The sequence below is a fragment of the Emys orbicularis genome, chromosome 15 (assembly GCF_028017835.1).
Source record: "Emys orbicularis isolate rEmyOrb1 chromosome 15, rEmyOrb1.hap1, whole genome shotgun sequence".
Taxonomy (NCBI): domain Eukaryota; kingdom Metazoa; phylum Chordata; order Testudines; family Emydidae; genus Emys; species Emys orbicularis.
The window spans coordinates 10,050,307-10,057,009 of NC_088697.1; the positions used below are offsets into that span (position 1 = coordinate 10,050,307).

At 60.3% G+C, this 6,703-nt stretch overlaps 1 non-coding gene across 1 annotated transcript; it reads left to right on the forward strand.

Moving 5' to 3' along the window:
• Positions 1 to 4,436: 4,436 nt before the first annotated feature.
• Positions 4,437 to 4,510, forward strand: TRNAK-CUU (transfer RNA lysine (anticodon CUU)). Its single transcript has one exon. It is a non-coding gene; the product is annotated as a tRNA-Lys (tRNA).
• Positions 4,511 to 6,703: the final 2,193 nt, after the last annotated feature.

A 6,703-nucleotide genomic window follows, 5' to 3' on the forward strand; every position in this document is an offset into this window, starting at 1 on the left:
AGCAAAGACCCAACCACCAGCCAAACACCCGGTGAGCCAGCGGGGCTGGGCAGCACGGGACGGGCCCTCGGGCCCTGCCTGGGATGGGGTGGGGCCGGTCCAGGCTGACAGGGTCATGAGCAGCCCCGTTAGGGCCAGATCTGGGCCTGTCCCAGGACTGTGGGGGGTGTCAAAGCCGCGAGCCCGTGAGCACCGGTGGACACTGCAGGGTGAATGGGATACCCCTGTACCCCGCCAGCCTGGCCTTCCCCGGATCCCCCTGGACCCCGCCAGCCCCGGATCCCCCTGGGCCCTGCCAGCCCGGCCTGCCCAGGATCCCACTCTCTGGCCATGATTTCTGCAAAACATCGCTCATTTTTCTGTTTTTCTGTTTCTATTTCCCTCTCCCAAAAGAAGCCAACAGAAAAGAATAAAACTGTAACCTCTCAGACTGTTTTCAGCCACCACCCTTGAGCGTCACTTCAAATCACTCCACCAGGGCTTCAAGTGCAAACTTCACTCCGAAGAACACGCTGTGCGAACACCCTGCTAATGGCTGTGCCACCAGGACATCCCCAGGGTACAATCCCGGTCTGGGCTGTTGAACTGCCATGGCCCCTTAGTTCTCTAGCCTGGCGCGCCTTTGACACTGCTCTGCTGTCAGGACATCCACTCCTGGCCTGGTCACACAGCCTTTAGCATGTGCAATCACTCCCTGCTAAGTACAGGAGCACTGTGACGAAGTGGGACTGTTCTTAATGTTTCCTCTGAATACTGTGTGGGTGCCTCAGTTTCCCCTATGCATTTCTTAAGTCTCCAGTGTGCATAAATGGCCGACACCCTGTATCCTGGCAACAAATGGCTGGGGCCCTTCCCCCCTGCAAGGGGATAGCTAAAGGTGAACAAAGAGATCAGGTGACCTCCTGGCCCGGGAAAGAGACAAAGGCCAGAAAGGAGGGGCTGGACGGGGTTTCAGTTTGGGGCTGGCTGGGGACGGGGAGGTGCAGACGTGGGTGTCTAGTAGGGTTACCATATCTATTAAATAAAAAAAGAGGATCCTCCACGGGCCCTGGCCCCGCCCATTTCCCCACCCCCAGCCCTGCCCCAACCCCGCCCCTTCCCCACCCTAACTCCGCCCCCTCCTCCCTCCCACTCCCAGCCACGGGGAAAGGGCTGCCCGAGCGCTACCGGGTTCATGGTTTGCCGGGCAGCCCCCAGACCCTGCGCCCCCGGCCGGCGCTTGCCCAGCGCAGCTGGAGCCCGGGAGGGGAAGCGCCCAGCCGGGGGCGCAGGGTCTGGAGGCTGCCCGGCAAACCGTGAAGCCGGTAGCGCTCGGGCTTCGGGCAGCCCCCATGCCTCCGGACCCTGCGCCCCCAGCCGGGCACTTCCCCTCCCGGGCTCCGGCGGCGCAGGGTCCGGAGGTATGGGGGCTGCCCAAAGCCCGTAGCGCTCGGCTCTTAAACAGAGCCGAAGAGTCGGGGAGGAGCAGAGCCGCCGCGGCTGGAGGCTCTGCTCCTCCCCTGACTCTTCGGCTCTGTTTAAGAGCCGAGCTGCCCCAGCGCTACCGGCTTCGGGCAGTCCCTGTGCCTCCGGACCCTGCGCCGCCGGAGCCCGGGAGGGGAAGTGCCCGGCCGGCGGCTGGGGTCCGGAGGCAAGGGGGCTGCCTGAAGCCCATAGCGCTCGGCTCTTAAACAGAGCCGAAGAGTCAGGGGAGGAGCAGAGCCGCCATTTTCCCGGACATGTTCGGCTTTTTGGCAATTCCCCCTGGACGGGGGTTTGAGTGCCGAAAAGCCGGACATGTCCGGGAAAAAAGAGGACGTATGGTAACCCTATGTCTAGCTCGCTGGGCCCCAGAATGGACCCGGCGGAGCGATCCGGTCCTCTATACCTACAAACTCTGTTTTAGACCATGTTCCTGTCATCTAATAAACCTCTGTTTTCCCAGCTGGCTGAGAGTCACGTCTGGCTGCGGAGTTGGGGGGCAGGACCCTCTGGCTGCCTGGGCGGACTTGCTGTGGGAAGTGCACGGAGGGGCATAGGCTGAATGCTCCAAGGTCAGACCCAGGAAGGTGAAGCCGTGTGAGCTTCTTGCCCTGAAGACAGTCTGCTCCATGGGAGAAGAGGCTCCCCAAAGTCCTGACTGGCTTTGTGGGGAGCAGTTCCAGAGCATCGCCCGGGGGCTCCGTGATAAGCACTCGGACTAGTCACTCATGAATTACCTAGAGTGCCTCGTCCCAGCCCTGGATCCTTGAATGCTCTCAGTTCAATTAGCTGATTAAGAGACACTAAACCATGGTTATAAATTATTACTGGTAAGAGGAGGAATAAGTTACAAGTAAAAATTCTACAGACTATTTCTATCCAACTTCACCATTTCCCCCATATTTCTACACGGTGTGAACATTCTTGGCTCATCTTAGGAAAAATGCCTTCAGCGTAGTGCGGTAGAGAATGGGTATGCTGGGTTTATATAACAGGATTCTAATCTCCTTCCTAATAAATACACGGCCCTGAGGACGACTGAATTTCCTGTCAGGTTAGAGGCAGTGAAAGAGTTAAAATGACTAGACAATTCCTACAAAATCCATTATCTTCATGGCTCATCCAAAACCTTGTGCCGTAACCTCTGCTCAGTGTTACAAATAAGCTATGCTGAGAGACACCTTTATCAAATCCGTCCACGGCCATGGGGAGCCGTGTAGCCACAGACAGCCACAGGGGGCAGGCCAGTCTCCCCTCGGGAGCCGGCACCCACAGCCGACTCGGTTTCCCAACCCCAACACAACATCCCCTGGGTAGGGTGACCAGATAAGCAAGTGTAAGAAATCGGGACAGGGGTGGGGGGTAATAGGTGCCTATGTAAGAAAAAGCCCCCCAAATCAGGACTGTCCCTATAAAATCGGGACATCAGATCAATGGGGGTGGCCCCACGCCACTCCCAGAAGCGTCTGGCAGCTGGCACGTCTCTGCGGCCCCTGGGGAAAGGGAGGGGGAGTAAGGTAGCTCCACGCGCTGCCCCTGCCCCCAGCACTGTCCTTGCAGTGGGAGCTTTAGGGTCGGTGCTTGAAGGTGCAGGCAGCGCAAGGAGACCCGCTGCCCCCCTCTCTCCCAGGGGCTGCACACACAGACATGCTAGCAGCCAGCCACCGACTGGGAGCCACCCGTGGTGAGCACCTCCCAGCCGGAGCCTGCACCCCAACTCCCAGCCCAGAGGTCCCTCACAGACCCCACACCCGCTCCCACACCCCAACATTCTGCCCAAGCCCGGAGCCCCCTCCTGCACCCAAATCCCCCCCCCCGAGCCTGCACCCCTCAATCCCTCCTGCACCCAAATCCCCCCTCAGAGCCTGCGCCCCTCAACCCCTCCTGCACCCAAATCCGCCCCTCAGAGCCTGCACCCCTCCCTCCCTCCTGCACCCAAATCCCCCCCCAGAGCCTGCTCCCCTCACTCCCTCCCACACCCCAACACTCTGCCCAAGCCGGGAGCCCCCTCCTGCACCAAATTCCCTCCCAGATCCTGCACCCCTCACTCCTTCTTGCACCCCAACACTCTGCCCCAGCCCAGAGCTCCCTCCTGCACCGTAATCCCCCCCAGAGTCTACACCCCTCATCCCATCCTGCACCCCAATCTTCTGAACCAGCCCAGAGCCCCCTCCTGCACCAAACTCCCTCCCAGAGCCTGCATCCCTCACTCCCTCCCACACCCCAACACTCTGCCCCAGCCCAGAGCCCCCTCCTGTACCAAACTCCCTCCCAGAGCCTGCATCCCTCACTCCCTCCCACACCCCAACACTCTGCCCCAGCCCAGAGCCCCCTCCTGCACCCAAATCCCCACCCGAGCCTACACCTCTCAACCCCTCATGCACCCCAACACTCTGCCCCAGCCCAGAGCCCCTTCCTGCACCCAAATCCCCCCCAGAGCCTACACCCATCATCCCATCCTGCACCCCAATCTTCTGAACCAGCCCAGAGCCCCCTCCTGCACCAAACTCCCTCCCAGAGCCTGCACCCCTCACTCCCTCCCACACCCCAACACTCTGCCCCAGCCCAGAGCCCCTTCCTGCACCCAAATCCCCCCCAGAGCCTACACCTCTCAACCCCTCATGCACCCCAACACTCTGCCCCAGCCCAGAGCCCCTTCCTGCACCCAAATCCCCCCCAGAGCCTGCACCCCTCACTCCCTCCCACACCCCAGCACTCTGCCCCAGCCCGGAGCCCCCTCCTGCACCGAAATCCCCCCCAGAGCCTACACCCCTCATCCCATCCTGCACCGAAATCCCCCCCAGAGCCTACACCCCTCATCCCATCCTGCACGCCATTCCTCTGCACCAGCCCAGAGCCCCCCCCTGCACCAAACTCCCTCCCAGAGCCTGCACCCCTCACTCCCTCCCACACCCCAACACTCTGCTCTGGATGCGCAGGCTGCTCGGCAGCAGCCTTGGTAAGAACAGATGTGTGTCGCTGTGGTGCAATGGGTCAGCACGTTTGGCTCTTCACCGAAAGGTTGGTGGTTCGAGCCCACCCAGGGGCGGTGATAACCCTGTGTTACTTCTTTGCTCCTCAAAACCTGCTGGGAGCCTCAAAGGCCCCCTTTGCTGCCTCAAAAATGTCCCTCTTGGCCTCAGTGGTTTCAGTTGGTGGCCCGAAGAGCGCGCTAGATACGACCCAGAAACCCATCTCTCAGCAGCCATGCCGGGGACTCGGGCTTAATCCTCAAGGCCGAGCGCAAAACCTTCAGCCGGGCACATTTCGCTCCCTTCCCGCCTCCGCCCAAGGGAGAAACGGACGAGACACGCCGGCTCAAAGACGCCTCCCTCCCGCTTCCCTGTTGGCTGCACAAAGCTCTTGGCCTGCCTCATGCCTCGTCAGGGACGCGCGGCCATGCTGCCCACGCCTGGGTCACGTCCGCAGCCTGGCCCGCCCCGGCGGATGCAGCGCAGAGCCACGCGAGTCAATGGCAGGGTGTGTCAGGGCCGCGTAACCCGCCCTCCGGGTGCTCTGGGGCTGGGGAAGCTGAGGCTGGGGGCGCAATGGGGGCCGGGCACTAGCCTGGGGCAGGAGCTGGCCGCTGCGGTGGGGGTGGGGATCTGGGTTCTAGCGGGGTTTGTGGAAGGGGCGGGGCCTCGGGCGCAGGGGCGGGGCAGGGGGTTCGTCTCCCCCAGCTGGCGGTTCGCGCCCCGCCCATGGTGTTGCAATGAAAGAGGCTGCCCAGTCTGCACTTGTAGCGAGGTTCCCCCACTACGTGGCCATGCAGAGGCTGCAGGAGACAGGCAGGTGGCAGCAGGGGAAGGGGCGACAGGGGAGTGAACAGTGCAGGAGTGAACAGTGCAAACCGAGAGCCGGGTGAGGGAGTGGCGGCAGCAGAAGCTGAGGTATTGCTCGATGCCTTCCCCTCCCTCCCTCACCTCTGGGGTCTTCACTGCCCAAGGGGAGTGGGGGTTGGTGGAAGGAGAGCAGAGGGGTCTGTTAAAGGAACATTGGATTGGCCTGTCACCCCGCAAGGTGAGAAACTGAGGCACAGGACACTGTCCAGCGTACTCGGGGGTGGGAGTTTTGCTTATGAGCATAGATTTGAATTTACGATTGTCGATTTGAGTTAACTGTGATTCATCGACAGCCCTAATTTTTCCTATATTAATTAAACCCATCACTTTATTTACTAAAAATCAGTGTCACTTCATGTGTCTCTCTCCTAGCAAGAATGAATTGAATGTTGTGACTTTCTGGAAAATGCAGCGAGATTAAATGGGGGGAATTCAGTCTCTGTGTTTGTGAATTGATGTTTTCCTCTCACAGTTCATTGCACTGAAATACTAAGAGAGATCTAAGGGCTGATGTACTCTGGACACTTAACTGGCATAGCGACGTCTCTCCGCGTGTGAAAAGCCACCCTCCTAACCAGTGTAGTTCAGCTGACCTAAGCCCTGGCGTAGATAGCACTGGGTCAATGGAAGAAGTCTTCTGTCAATCTGGCTACTACAGCGATGGGAAAACCCCTCCAATCACTGTAGCGACTGTCTACTCCAAAGTGCTACAGCCGTGTTTTAAGTGTAGACAGCTTAAGGACAGGCCTAGGCTAAGTCGACCTAAGTTATGCAACTCCAGCTACGTGGAATTGACTTGTTGGTTGCTGAGAAGAGAGTCAGGCCAGTTCTCTGGGCACCAGAACTTCCAGCATCTTCCCAGCCCAACCCAGGCTGCTGCCCTGCCCCAGCCTCTGCCCCACTGGGGCCCTGCATTGTGAATCTAGAGCAGCATTTCTCAAATTCGGGGCTTTTCCTGCAGCTGGGACAGCCTCCTGGGCAGAGATGCAGGTGGGGGGGGGAAGCAGGAGCCCCTCCCTGCAGCGTCCAGCTGTTCCTCCTGGATGCACTGCCTGGGTGTTTGCTGGCACTACCAGCAGGGGATTGGTGTCATGTACCACCCAGCCTCCTGGGGGCTCCAGGCAGCACATCTGCAGGCATGTGGGGCTGGGGTGTTCTTGACGGGGTAGGAACCGTCAACTCCGCAGGCAGCTGGTGAGCTCCCAACTCACCTACCAGGGGCTGAGAGGCTCTGGGGGAAGACTTTGGGCTTCAGCTTGCCAGGGCTCCAGGAGTGGGCTTGGGGCTTCAGTGCCCCTCCCTCCCTCGTGTCAGCCCCGGGGGCGCTGGGCGTCAGCCTACCCACCTCCAGCCCTCCCCAGCTCCAGCCACAGGGCTTCAGCAGCGGGCTCTGGGCTTCA